Genomic DNA, 14,749 nt, shown 5'->3' on the forward strand with positions numbered 1-14,749 from the left:
TATTCCTGCAGGACAAGTCTCCCACTGAATTATTCTTCGCTAAAGTCGCCTGGATAAAGTTATCCGAATAACTTTGCTGATCTCTGGCTTATTCACTATCGGAAAGAAATCAAAAACCCTCTCAGGCCAACAGCGACCTCATTTTCCCATCTCCCCAAGTTATGGGGAAAAAAGTGTTGGAGTCAAAGGGGCCGATGCAATATTATTCGCGGAAAGCGGGCGCTGACTTTTCGGCGCCCGCCTTCTTGATGCGCGCATGGCGCCCGCAAGGGGGGGGGGCGCCACGCAATACGCAAATTAGGAGGTCGCGCTAGCAAGGAGGCGCTAGGGTCGCTTGCGGGACCTTAGCGCCTCCTTGCTAACCCGACCCCGCGGTTACCGGCGGTCTGCCGGTTGTGAACACCAACGCCGTCTTCAAAGCGGCCGGCAGAGGGGTTTTTTTCTTTTTTTTTTAACTTTTAAAAAAGTACAGAAAAGCTGTTTTTTTCTGCTTTTCTGTACTTCTTTTCAGTGCGCTCAGCTATTAACGCCTGCTCCAGGCGGGCGATAATAGCTGAGCGACAAATGTGCGCCTCAGACGCACATTTATCTTTTTGCATTGGGAGTGAATGAGAAATAGCCTCATTCACATGCATTTGCATGTGCTGAACACTAACTCATTCACTCCGCGTCGGATGCATGTTAAATAGGCGCTAATCCCCCTATTGCATTAGGGGGTGGATTAGTGCCTATTTAACCCTCGTCCGATAGCGAGTTATACAGTGCGCTCGGCTGAGCGCGCTGTATTGCATCGGCCCCAAAGTGGCCCAATCCCTGCTTTCTCTGCCTCCCCCTCCCCAAATATCCCTAAAGTCTTCCGTTACACCTGAGGGGGAGGAGAAACTTTACCTCCTCCCCGCAATTTCAAATTGTTATGCCAGGCGAAGAGAGAGAACCATCAGCCCTCTGGTATCCCTCTTGCACCCTGAGCATGAAAAAAATATATAGGTCCCGACACCCCGTTCTCCCCCCCCCCCCCCCCAAATCTTCCTCTCTCCTGCCAGAAACCAGTATCACTGCGTGGCGCTGACACTCCCACCCACCTGAAGTGTAAATCTGACAACCCCCCCCGTACTCTAAAGAAGTCGCACCTGAAAAAGATGCGAAAGCTTAGCCGGAACGACACCAGCTTCCTCCTCTCGGCTAAGCATCCTGCGCTGTCCTGACAGCGGCCCTGTCCCACCTTTACAAAACCTGCCAGATTTCGCCCTTGTCGGGGCTGAAATATATCTTGGAATAAATGTGCCAAACCCGCTTACACTCGCAGAACATTCGGTGATGTGAAAGCAGATCTGCTCTCACAGCCTTTGCACGGCAGGCACCGGAGCGGCTCCCCCGTTCCCCAGGGGCCGAAGGGTGGGTTTCAACATGGTCCTACCACAAATCCCCCCTCCCCCCACCCAGGCTGCACCGGGAAGCGTGTCCCTGCTCTGGTGATGACAGCAAGGCTGTGTCAATGCGCAGGTCTCACATGTGACACCCCCTTCCCTCGCATCCACGGAAAAGAATAAAGCGGATGCTCACGGTGATTATAATGCACACGTGCAGATATGCTGTACAGGAATGTATGCAGCCAAGAAAAACTCCCTTCATTCTGTGCCGGCGACCACGGCACGGAATCGCTGCAGGGACAACCTCGCAATATTTATTATTAATCATTTTCTCAAAATTTCCAAGAGCACGGCTTTACGGGCAAAAAAATATATATATATATATTTAACTGGCGGATGCAGGCGAAAGGAACATGATTTTCAGCCTCTCCTCCTTCTAAGTGGCTTTGTTAAGTGGCAGGAGTTTAAGTAAATAACCTTGTTTTGATGTTCAGCGGGATTGTGCGGAAGTGAATCCAAGCATTCCAGAGACATGAGGCCTCCCCACGTGTGCTGAAACCCACACAGTGCAGAAACCCCACCTTTTTATGCTTGGAAATATTACAGAACAGAGTGGGAAGCCAACTGTTTGTCACAATTACCACGTTTGGCTGAAGAAGATGACTGCCAAAATGCTGCCTGCCTACATTAAAAAAAGGAAGAAAAAAAAAAAACCCATGCGATATTCTGCTAAAAATCCTAAAAGTACTTTGTGGGTGGATGTTTCTTTTCTTCGTTCCTGTTTTTTGGCGTCCATCAAACCCATTCTCTCCACATCCTAACATTAAGCTGACGTGCGATGTTCTAGGATCCATGCATGACCTGCAGAACAACAGATCGTTTCCAGGTTGTAAAAACCTTCCAGTGACCCAGCGGAAGAATGGTTAAAACAGAATGATGGTACAGAACATTGTTTTTGATGCTACACAAGCCTTTTCTTCGATGGGGACCTCCGTGGCCTGAAAAACTCATCTTTAGAGATAATTCTTACTTTGATACAGTAAAATGTATGATAACCTGCGAAGAATCTGTTGTTTTCCCAGATACCCAGACCTCCGTGGCCCGAAAAACTCATCTTTAGAGATAATTCTTACTTTGATACAGTAAAATGTATGATAACCTGCGAAGAATCTGTTGTTTTCCCAGATACCCAGATGTTTTCCCAGACACCAAAAATAGGCCGCATGGCTCTGCAGCTCATCCAGCTGGAAAAACACATAAACGGAGCCCATTTTCACACTGGCCACTAGAGGGCGCTACTCAGACTCTCCACGTTGGAACGCAGTCCACCAGGGGGACTTTTCACCCACGGAGGTTTGCACCACGGTTCTAAGAGAGGGTGCACACATGCTTTCCCTGTGACACCTGCCGCAGCTGCAGAGTATCTCCTGCAGATCTTTGCAACTCCCTTATGAGCGGAGAGATTTTTGTATGGAAAATACCACGAATAGATCTGAAGGTTCAGTCTACACGCGCTATATTCCAATCCCGCCAAAAGCGGCTCTCCCCCCACCACCACCACCCCCCCCTTCCCATCCCCCCGGAACCCCTAAATGTGGTTGTGGCACGCTGACAGACCTTTAGCTGGATTCGAGGGAGGCTTAACTTTTCAGTCAGCCGGCGCGCGCGCAGAAAGCCAGACCAGGTGAATTTCCAAACGGTGCAGGCGCGAGCATTAGCGCCGGCACACTATTTTTAAAAACCACAAAAAATATACGTGTAAATCGGAATCCGTGAGTATGTTTGCGGGTGTAAAAAAAAAAAAGGGGCAGGCCAGGGCATTCTGGGCAGAGGCCAACATTTATATGCGCGAGTTGCTGTTTCTAACCTGCCAAAGCGACGTGCGTGAAGTCTTTTACTAGCGCATATTTACACCTGGTCATTTTCTGGTGCAAGTGATCGTAAACACCTTAAAAGTGAAAAAAAATGACTGAGTGGGGTCTCTGGTTAAAATGGGGGGACTTCAGGCTGGAGAGCCAGGAGGGTCTTCACATGTTGCAGATGGACTGGGTGAACTGTTAGACTACTTGGTAAAACTGGTTATTTCGCTGCTGCGTGCACGTTAGAAAACCCCTGACTTATGCAAGTAAAAAGCCGACTTACAGGGGGTAAATACGTCTATATAATGCAAGCAAAATCTACTTGCATATCCCTTTAAAATTAGAAGAACAAATATGCGGTTATTTTATTTGTGCACACTTATCTGGTTAGAATCTGACTTATCTGGCTTAAGTAACGTCTTTGCTGCTACTTAGACGGACAAATTTGAACTTATCTGGATAAGCAGCATTTTTTTTTTACTTATCCGGCTATATTACATAAGTCCAAAAAGTGCTACTTAGACGGACAAGTAACGCTTTTCAAACTTACTGGCTAAGTGCCGCTACTTAGCCGGATAAATGGTAATTATGTGGATAAGTGTGCTGCTATTTTTCCGGATTAGTCTGAGCCTGCGTGGCTCGTGGTTTTCCCGTACGCAAGCCTGCGTGCACGCGCAGATTATAAAATACAGTAGTAAATTTGCACGTGCCCGCATGCATGTGGAAATGGGTGCGCAGAAGCGGTTTTGAAAGTTATCCTCTTATCTCTAAGCGAATGGCTTTGAAAAATCACCTCAACTTTTTTTTTTTTTAACTGACTGGAAATCCCTCCCAAGGTTTGCGCAATCTTTCCTCCTGTTAGGAAACAGCCTAAACTTTATGGGGTTAATTCTCTTAACAGCCCCACAGAAAACTGAAGCCGACGCCCCCTTTACGCTTGACGTCAGTTTTCAGAGTGAAAGCGCCTGTGGAATTTTCCCTTCGGAAACGATCCCGCCGAAAGTGTCCGCGCACATTTAACGCCCTGCCGATCTGGACGCAGAAGGTTTGGTGGAAAATCGGTATGCAGAGAACTGCAGTGACCTGTAAAAAGCAGAATGTGAGAAGATAAGAGAGGGGAATCCACAACTACCGTGAAGCCATCATAAAACTCTCAAAAGGACCATGTCCCGTACCCCCTCAAAACAAAAATAAAAATCTCCAGTTATTACAAACCAACCTTAATCTACAAAGACAAACTGGAAACTGCTCAGAGCCCTGCCCGATGAATTGGGCAGTGACGTGGAGAGGGGTCTGTCAAAAGCTTTTCAGATGAGAAGGGAAGCTTTCCTCGCCACTCATAAGAGCACAACAGCAGTCGCTTGGCTACGGTACAGGCGAAATACCTTGTTTCTAATGGTGCGATAGGCCCGAACTCTGACTCACCGTACCAAGAAGAAGCTAGATACAGGCCTCATGCCCTCTTCTGGCTTCCTCCCCTCTAGAGCCCTAGCTAGAAAAAAAAGGCATCCCCGGGCAGGAAAGTCAGAGCATAGTGCATGCCAAGTGCGATGGAAAGCTTTAGACTGAAAAGCCATGCAGCGCAGTACTAAAACTGCAACAGGCTGCGCTATCCATTTACCTACAGATACTTTAATACACCGAGCCGGAAGAGCCTTAGACCACAAAGCTGGTGGGGTTTTTTAGATACTTGGGCCGAGTACCTAAAGATCCAGGAAGAGACTGGCCACATGAACAGCGAGCAGAGAGAGAGTCATTGAGCTGCTGACCTTCAAAGCCAGCTTCTTATGTTCTCCACGCCAGTCTGCTAACAATCTCGGAAGACAATGGCTAATCAGGGAACAGGAAGTGAAAATCCACTTCTGCATAAACTACATTTCTTGGCCTGGTTCCCTCCCCCTCCGGAGGACAAATTTCATGTAATTAAGAACATTTTATGCCAGCATCAGTCAAAGTCCTTATAAAGACTATCACAGCTCACACTGTAATGTAAAAGTAAAGGTGCCAAAAGGAAATTATTTATAGTCTTATTAGCGTGTTATAGTCTTCACTGTGCGGTAGCAATAATGGGGAAAGCTAAAATAATTTGTCAACAGGCCTCACTGTCTCGTGCCACAATGTGTGAGTTATGTTCACGGCTCTCCAGCTGTTATTGTGTCTGGGCTGTAATGAAGGATGAAAGTCAGCAATATTTGACATAGGTATCTCCTCCCATTCCACAGTTTCTGCAGCTGTGCTGCCTCATATAAGGACAGCAGTCTCACAAAATCACCTGTCCACACACACACACACACACAGAACCTCTGCCAGGTGCTCTCCTCCATACACACGTACGCGTGTTACAGCCTTTCCCGCTCCTCGGCTTCCCTCTAACCACCGCCAATTCCTTAAACTTCTCAACTTTCCCCTCTCCCCGGCTTTCCCCTTTCATTTCTGCCACCTTCTCTTCTCCTCTGACTGCCCATCCCCCAACCTCCTTCCCTCTCTCCCTATGACCGATTCTTATTATTCTTTCCTTTTTTTTTTTTTTCCCCCTCTGTCCTTCCTTCCTTGGTTCCTCTGTCACTCTTTCTTCCCTTCATGGCCCCTGTATCCTTTTCTCTCTCTCTCTCTCTCCCTAACTTCTGTCGCTTCTCTTCCCCTCCTCACCCCCGACTCCGATGACCAGGCGCAGCGCCCCGATCCCATTCACGCAGCGCCGGCGGCGCCAGGCCCAGCCCGGCTGAAGGAGCGGCGCTGTGGGAGGCCTCGACTGCTGGGATGGAGCTTGGACGCCTGTGTTCCGCTGAAGGCTCAGCGGTGGGAGCGGCGTCACACGGTATCGCGCCGACGTTCACGTTGCCCGTGAATCACAGCAAAATATATCGCATCCCTGAAGATATGACATTCTGAAACCTTCACCCACGAACCAAATGCTTATTTCTGGCTCGTGACACCATAAAGCACTTTCACTACCCTCTGAAACAAAATTATGGAAGTGAATTACAAAAGCAGCTTGTTAAATGGATCATAGTGCACCACAAGGCTGTAATTACACATTCACTAATGCATGGAACCAGGCCTTTAGCATGTTACTTTCTACTGTAGCTTACATTATGATGCACCGGACGTTAATTTTTAACTGGAAAAAAGTTAAACAGGATCAAAGCATTTATTTTAATGCTTTAAATGCCTCACAAAAGTGTTAATTTAGTGCATATGGTATTCTTTGCCCAAAGCATAACTGTTACTGCTCCAGCCGAGCTGACCGTAATCGGAACCGCACCACGCTGGCCCACCTGCAAACCTCGGCTGTTCCAGAACAACTGGATGAGAGCACTAAAGCAAGTCATGAAGTGACAGGACAGAGACTGATTCATGGGATTTCAAGCCCAGATCTGTACACAGGCGGCATCCTCTGCTCTGACATGACCTTGTTTACTACGCTGCATTTCTGGATTTGACAGACCAGCCTATCGGGCTATGCTGGGAATTGCTTTAAGCCCTGAATTTCTGAAGGCTGATTTAACCACAAAAAGGAATTCTTCCCATCACTGCTTTTTACTGGATCATGAGCAGACAAAAAGGAGAGTTTCAGCGATTCATCAGAAATCCCAGAGCAATGACTCGCAGGCGTCAGGGAATTCTAAGGCAGCAATGCTGTCACCACCATATAACCACCAGCATTACAGATGTGCCAGCCTGCAGGAGAACATAAGGCCATGCCGACAAAGGGCTGAAGGATCTAAGGAGTGAAGGGAATGGAAAGGTTACTCATGGAAGTCTTTCCTAGGCCCTCGTGCTACCTACAAACAGTTCTCTGAATAGGACGGACCACCTATTACACCCAGTGTCTGATACGTCTGCACAGCACAGCGAAAGATTTTAATAGCACAAAAGATGAAAATGAATTAATGCCAGCAACAAGCAGTGTTGCAACCATACCAGATAGGCTCTTCAGTACATCAACCTGCATGTTTCATAGCTTCACCGATTTCTCTCTTCAGTCTTATTCCTGGATATTCATTCTTTATTGCCTTAATATCTTTAATTTCTTAAATGGTTCTTCTCGGCCTGGCACTTTTCTCCTGCTCTGGTGGGCTTCCAGCACAATCGCTGCCTATTGGGCAGCGATTGTGCTTTGAGCTTTCATCCACAACTACTCTGAGATCTTTCCACTATTTTATGTCCCTCCCTCCCAATCCAGCCTGCCCAGTCATCGCAGTGACAATCCTCACCCAGGGTCCATACAGTAGGCCTCCTTCCAGAACCCTGCAATCAGGGTCCGGCCACTAGGTGTCGCTATTGTGCGACTCCATCCCCCCCACAGCATTCTTGGCCCCAGCTTGCCTGGAGATTATGAATGCCCTGGACCCAGGAATTGAAGCCCAGCTCCCCTCCCCATGGCAGCACGAAGGGTCACTACCCAAAGGTGAGAGGGCTTAAGCAGGATGAACTTTCAAAACCCAGACCACAACAAACTTGTATTTGCATACTTACCTAGTTTAGTTGCCAGAGTGAAATGTTTTCTGGAATACGGTTTGGAGTTCACACCATTTGGTTTGCTGCTCTGGTGAGTATGGCTATTAATTCCTGTTTCTTTCAAAGATGAAATATCCACCTATTTCAGCAAAAAAAAAGTGTATGTTTAGAATCACACAAATAGCCCTGCGCGTTGATTTTATTCATATTGCATCATTGGCTGTACAAACACAAAATTCTTTTAAGTTTATCTTGTTTGAGACGTTTACGTCAGGATGGAAATATTGTGTCAGAATAAAAAAAAAAATGCCTTTTTTATTGGCCTAGAACCAGCAAGTAATAAAAGACATATGTGCTTCCCAATACTGCTTGTTCTCAAAAGTGAAAACAGAAAAAGATAATGTGTTATTACCAGTGTATGTAAACATACTGGTTGGGACAAGCCGTTAACCATATAAGACATGTGCTCTAGTCTTAGACCTGCAAGTTTAGTGCTATTAATATGTGACTTTCCAGTAAAGGAATTTGGACATAGTGTCAAGAGTTTCACATCTGCACTTTCAAATTATTTAAGATAATTAACTCTTAACTGATTTTTTTTTTTTTTTTTGCATCTTTATATAAAAGGCCTGATTCATTAAAGCTTTTTTTTTTTTACTCATTCTGGAGATAATCCTAAAAACAGTTACATGTATACATTCAACATGCTATCGTAGCAATTTTATAAAACTATTTACACGCATAAAGTGCATTTACACATGAATAACCTATGGACGATTCAATGGCATATATTGCAGCAATGTTCAAAAGCCCACTTACATGGGTAAAATGCATTTACACACGTGTAAAACTCAGTTTTAAGCATGTAAATGCTTTTTAAAATCAGGCCCTAAGGGTAAGTAGGAAACCTGTAAATCCCTTTAAAAATTGCCCTCCTCATATTCAGGTATTTTTCAATCCACAAATAAAATAAGCATCAATCAGAGACTAGAACACCAAAAAACACTACTAAACGCTAAAAGCAAAACACAGATCAAGATCCAAAGGACCTATAAGCCACAAAGTTCATTGCCTGGAAGCTTCACATTCCAAAATGTGCAAAATTCTCTACACATTTGAGTGACCAAGGGATTTTTTTTTTTTATGAGATGAAGTGATTTTTCCTTAAGTCCAACCCTTACAACTCTATCTGCATGCAATTATTTGGAAAGACACAAGGTCCGATCTAATACTAGAGAAGTGTCCTACAGACCTGCAGGTTTATACATTTCCTGATATGTCGTTATACACTCTCTTCCTGATTGGCCTCTGTATGATAATGTAAAAAAAAAAAAAAAGGAGGATGACCAAGATGAAAGTAGCCTGAGAGTCACGCCAGAGATCCTACACAACAAGAGACAAAGGTCTGATGCAAATGCAAGTGGCCAAATCAATGCTACAACCTGAACAACGTGATAATCCCCTTAACTGATACCCAACCATATCTTCTTATGATGCAGGGCATGTGTTTGCCTACGCACAATGACTGCTTCCTCGGAGAGAAATAAATCAACCCTACGTCCAGTACTGCACTGTGACGGGAACTTTCAAACCGACGCACGGGCGCACCTTTGCACATGGACGTCGGCCCCGTGCCCAGGGACCTGGTTATTTTGTAACTGGGTGCACGTCTAGGCGTGCTTGTAATAAAACTGCCTGGCCATGTGCACGCGCGCTTCAAATTTTAAGTGGGCGCGTGCGTGGCTCGCAAATCCCTCTTCTACCGCCTAAGCCGAGGGATTTTAAAAGGGGCCCACGCCGACGCCATTACCGGTTTTACCAGTTCATCCTCCAGTTCCCTCAGTTAACAGCTATGTCCCCTCCAGACACCCCCCTCCCCCCCCCCCACCCCGGTTTGATAGCTTGTACTCGCCCCCAATTCCTTCACCATCCTTTAAAACCCTTCCGAAATGGCTCGAACCTTTTCTTTTATAACTTACACATCATCCACAGCAGAAGTAAAGTTACACCACAGGGGACCCTGGCACGCGGCGGGGGCGTGCAAATATTTACGCACCGCATTTCTTGGCCGGGCCCCGGCATGACCACTCCCACGCTCCAGCCCTTTCTGAAAAGTTTTGAGATGTGCGCCTCGCGGCATTTACGTGCGTATCTGGGAGGGGGGAAGGGGCATTAGTATTTTTCAACTACGGCTGAAAGCAGAATAGCAGTGATTCCGTTTGTCCCATCCGTCTGAGGGCACCACGGCTTCCATGAAGACTCATAACTGGGTTCAGATTTGGTGGGGAGGGGCATGCAGCATGGCCGGGCTATTGAAATAGCCCTCAATTTGCCAAGGGCCAAAGTTGAAAAGCCCTAGGAAATTCATGCACGGACCACGGTTTTCACGTCCTCACACTTGTTCAGATCTACAAAACACAAAAGGATGTTCCAATGCCGTGGCCTCCCTGCTCCAATTCCTCCACACCTTTTTCCTCCTCCTCGGTAAACAGCACAGGCCTTTAGTCTGTGCTTCCCTTTCCTGGAAGTTTCTTCTCTTATTTCACCACTTCTTCTGAGCTCCAGATGCCCTTTTGGTTTCCGCCTCAGCATCAACAACCAACCCCATGCTTGAGGGGGCTGAGAAATGAGGAAAAGAAGGCTGTGCGAGCTCCAGTTAGCAGGTACACACTCATGCGATGAGTAGCATATACAGTCCATGGTATTTAGCAATCTGGCAGACACAGCTCTGAGAACCCATACATTTTGGGTTAGCCTGCAAACTAATATCAGCTACACTGCGGTGGCTAATTTCAGTACGCTGGATAAAAAAATGTAGTGCATCACACATTAAAAGGTTAATTTTAAAACCGGCGCGCGGGTGCACATGTGCGTGCGTGCGTGTCGGCCCACGCCCAGGGATGCAGCTATTTTATAACATGTGGGACGGATTTTAAAAGGGTTACGCGTGTAATATACGCACGTAACCCTTTTAAACCCAACTGCGCGTCGCCGGGCCTATTTTGCATAGGTCCGGCGACGCGCGCAAGCCCCGGGACGCGCGTATGTCCCGGGGCTTGAAAAAAGGGGCAGGGAGTAGGCGGGGCAGGGCGGTCTGGGGGCGGGGCGGGACCGAGGCCTCCGGCACAGCGGCCGTGCTGGGGGATCGCGCGCCGGCACTCAGCGGGCGCGCGCAACCTACGCCTGCCCGGAGGCAGGCATAAATAAAGAAATTTATTTTATTTATTTATTTATTTATTTGGAGTTTTTTATATACCGATAGCCGTTTGCACATCGTATCGGTTAACATACAACTAATAACTTGTGGGCATCGCCCTTACAGAGAACAATAGACAAAATATGAAAACAAATATACATGAGATATACGTATAATTAATAGATCTAAGCAACAAAACCATGGGTATAGGTGTATATAAGAACAGAGAATAAACAGGGTATTTTAGAAACTAAATTGATAAAAAATATCTTAAAGAGAGCAATTATGATGGGGGGGGGGGGTCATAATGCTAGCACAACAATAAACCATAAACTATACAACGTTGTCATGAGAGAGGGTAAACAGCCGAGAGGAGCTGCGTAAGTCAGAGATCCTAGAAAGGATGGGTCGGAGAAAAAACAGCATAACGGAGGTATAAGAGGATGTAGGAGAGAGAAACAAAGGAGGGCATACAAAGGGAAGGGAGGGGGGGTGGGTCATGAGCTACAAGGAGGTGGCTATAGGGATAGAGGGAGAAGCAGAAATCAGTAAGGGAGGTGAGAGTCCGATGCAGGGACTCTCACCTCCCTTACTGGGGGGGGGATTTAGGTAGGGCTGGGGGGCGGGTTAGGGAGGGGAAAGGAGGGGAAGATGGGGGGGGGGGGGGCGGAGGGAACGGGGAAAGCCATCGGGGCTCCCCTAGGGCTCGGCGCGCGCAAGGTGCACAAGTGTGCATCCCCTTGCGCACGCCGACCCCGGATTTTATAACATGCGCGCGGCTGCTTGCGCATATTATAAAATTGGGCCTAGAAACAAAAATCTGGCCCTATGCGCGTATGTTGTAAAATAGCCTGGCTGCGTGCACAAGTGCGATCAATTTTAGGTGGATACTTTCCTGTGCACGCAAAAGCCGCTTCTACCACGTAAGTGGGGGGATTTCAAAAGGGATGTTTGCCGACGCATTTGCCGGTTTTAAGCAGTTTGTTCCCAGTTTGCCCAGTTAACAGATAGGTCTTCCAACCCCCCCAACCCCCCAGTTTGATAGCTTATACACCCCCCAGTTACCCCAGACCCTTTAAACCTCTCCAAAATGGCTCGTTATTTTGATTTTTTTTGAACGTATACGCTATTCGTAGCAGAAGTGAAGTTGCGCAGCAGGGGGGCCTCGGCACGTGCCGGATCGCGTAAGAATTTGCACGCAAATTCCTGGTTAAAGTCCTGAAGAGCCCATGAACCTCCCGTGCCCTGCCCAGACCGCGACCGCGCCCTTCCCCTTTTTCAGAAGTTGCGATAGGTGCACACAGAGCCACTTACGCCCTTATCCCGGCAGCTTTTAAAATCCGCTCACCACGCGCGAGCCTGACATATTCGCTCATCCCCTAGTTTTGGTTGCGCGTCAGGCTTCTAAAATTCACCTTTAACATTTTTATCAAGTCTGTTAAAACGTTTTGCGTGCACATGCTAACAAATGTTTGGCTTGAGCTTTAGAGCATAGGCATCTTTGTTGTGATGTTATTTTCCCATTTTCAAGCGGGTATCTAGTGTTAGGTGCCTTAAGGGAGTATTCCAAGCTAATGGCCTATTTTTTTGGGTGGCGGAATGCCTTTCTTAAGGTCAGCACTTCCAAGAAGAAACACGATAGGGTCATAGAGGCACAAGCAGCGCACATCAGGTGAGGGGTGAGCAGTGGCGGCAGAGCCCATTTTACATAATCAGGTCCACACTGCCAAAGCTGCCACATCTATCAGTACTAAAGGGTGAAATTTCATTTACTAACAACAATCATTCACACCTGAGAAAATGTGCTGCTCCCTCCTGCTCGAGGAGATGTTCGTCTTTCAAGCTCTTGAACGTTTCGCCTCCTGAGCCACTCACAACCTTACACAACTGTGTAAAGCAGAGACTACAGAGCTGGCCTTTAGCAAAAAACCCCAAGCTGGGCAGTACATGTATAGCATTTATACCCTCGAACAATGGACTCTGACACTTCCAGATTAAAGCACCTTTTAACCTTTTAACCCGTACGCTCTATGGTAACACTCATTATTTATTTCCTGCCTTATCTTCTTTCCAGCTTGTCGCAAGCTTCCAAGTTCTCTTTCCCTGTTGATTGTAACTTTTTCGACCTTTTTCCTACCTACTGTTATCTTTCGTTTTTTACTTAAATTGTTACTCCAGTTTTTACCCTTGTTAAATGTAAACCGATCCGATATGGTTACTTACTATGAAGGTCGGTATAAAAAACTGTTAAATAACTAAATAAATAAATAAATAACTAAATAAATAAATAAATGTAGAATGCAAATACTTCCCAATCAACTAAAAAAATAAGAAATGGAAAATAGGGGAAGAAGGGGTTAATTTTAATAAAAGCTACACACGTTCCAAGATGGTTCCAAGAACTAGCAACCAAAATATATCAAGGCCAGAAAGAAAGGAGGCCTCAGATATAGAATGGAAAGAGGAAGCGCTAGAACTGAGAAACAGGGTACTCTGATGCCATGAACAATCTCGCTAGTAAAGCTGCATTAAGTTGAAGTAAGAACGGCAAGTACTGGGAAGGCAAGATGGCATCTGGCCCAGATGAGCTGTTCTCTGCTCCTGGCCTAACCGCTGAGAATTGGAGGTTTGGAACGTTTGGTTCCGCTGAATCCTACATGGAGGAGAGACGCATCTCACCTTTTACGGATCCTCCAGTGATGTTGGTAGGCTTGATCGACTCCTTCCTCATGCACCCCCATTCGGGGGGGACAGGCATGTTACATGGGATGCTGTGCCTCACGAATAGTCCCATGCTGGTGTCCTCTTCACCATCCACGGGTGCAACATCAGACCTCCTCCTCCTATGGCATTTCGTCTGGCCTCAGAGAGCCCAGGGAGTTGGGAGCATTCCCAAGTTGGAGTCAAGCGAGAGGGTGGAGCTACTTGATAGCCTCAGCAATGCCATGGAGGAACTGGAATCGGTGGCATTGTTGACAGCAAAAGTTGAATTACAAGTTCTACAGTCTTAAAGAAAGAGTGAGAATGGAACAAAACCTTTTGAATGTATTAAAGAGGTATCCTTCAATCAAATCTGGCAGTGTATTTTGGAAATCAAAGAAGCTTTAGTCTCTACAGTTAATGCTTTGAACAAATCCCTTTCAGAATTAAAGGGGCAGGTTACTAAGTGATAAATCTAAGACAAGTAGGGGAAAATATTGTTTTAACTCAATGCATAATTAAACTCTGGAATTTGTTGCCAGAGAATGTAATGTAAGCTGTTAGTGTAGTTGGGTTTAAAAGAGGTTTGGACAAGTTCCTGGAGGAAAACGCCATAATCCATACTGAAACAACAAATTTACTGGTAAATAAGTACTTTCAAGGTAATTTTGCTTTAAGGAGAATATTGGAGAATACACTGAAATATAAAAATATTACATTGATAAATTCTTCTGTGCTTAAAGGATTTCTCCCAAGGAGCTTTACCAAAATATAGTTTATGTTTGAATGTTTATTGATTCCAAAAGAGGTTGCTCCACCTTTGTTGAAGCTGCATTGCCTTCCATCAAAAAATATGACCAATTTTATTATCCTTGAGGAAGTCTCTTTAGATTTGTCTTTGGCACTATATACTGCTTTATATCAAGTGGTTGCTAAAATAAACTTTATTGGTGACTTTTCTCCTTGAAACCGACCGGGTTTGGCTTCTTAGAATATTTTACGCAAAATTGGAAAATTCCAAACTATCCTGATGTGTCAAAACTAACCAGTTGAGGTGAAAAAGGATTTTGGATTTATACATTGATACTTTACAATTATACTCCATGATACCTCCTATACTATATATTTTGGGCCCCTAATGAGCTGTCAGTTCTGCCCCAGAA

The 14,749-nt window shown here is 46.0% G+C and overlaps 1 protein-coding gene across 2 annotated transcripts in view; it reads right to left on the reverse strand.

Annotated features, from left to right (window-relative positions):
- HIVEP2 (human immunodeficiency virus type I enhancer binding protein 2) overlaps nt 1–14,749 on the reverse strand; it is a 309,581-nt gene that overhangs the window by 112,410 nt on the left and 182,422 nt on the right. For both annotated transcript variants that reach the window (XM_029596510.1, XM_029596509.1), the window contains exon 2: nt 7,709–7,829. The gene's annotated coding sequence lies outside the window, so the exon portion shown is untranslated. The remainder of the gene's footprint in view (nt 1–7,708; nt 7,830–14,749) is intronic.

This window comes from Rhinatrema bivittatum, chromosome 3 (assembly GCF_901001135.1).
Source record: "Rhinatrema bivittatum chromosome 3, aRhiBiv1.1, whole genome shotgun sequence".
Classification (NCBI taxonomy): Eukaryota; Metazoa; Chordata; class Amphibia; order Gymnophiona; family Rhinatrematidae; genus Rhinatrema; species Rhinatrema bivittatum.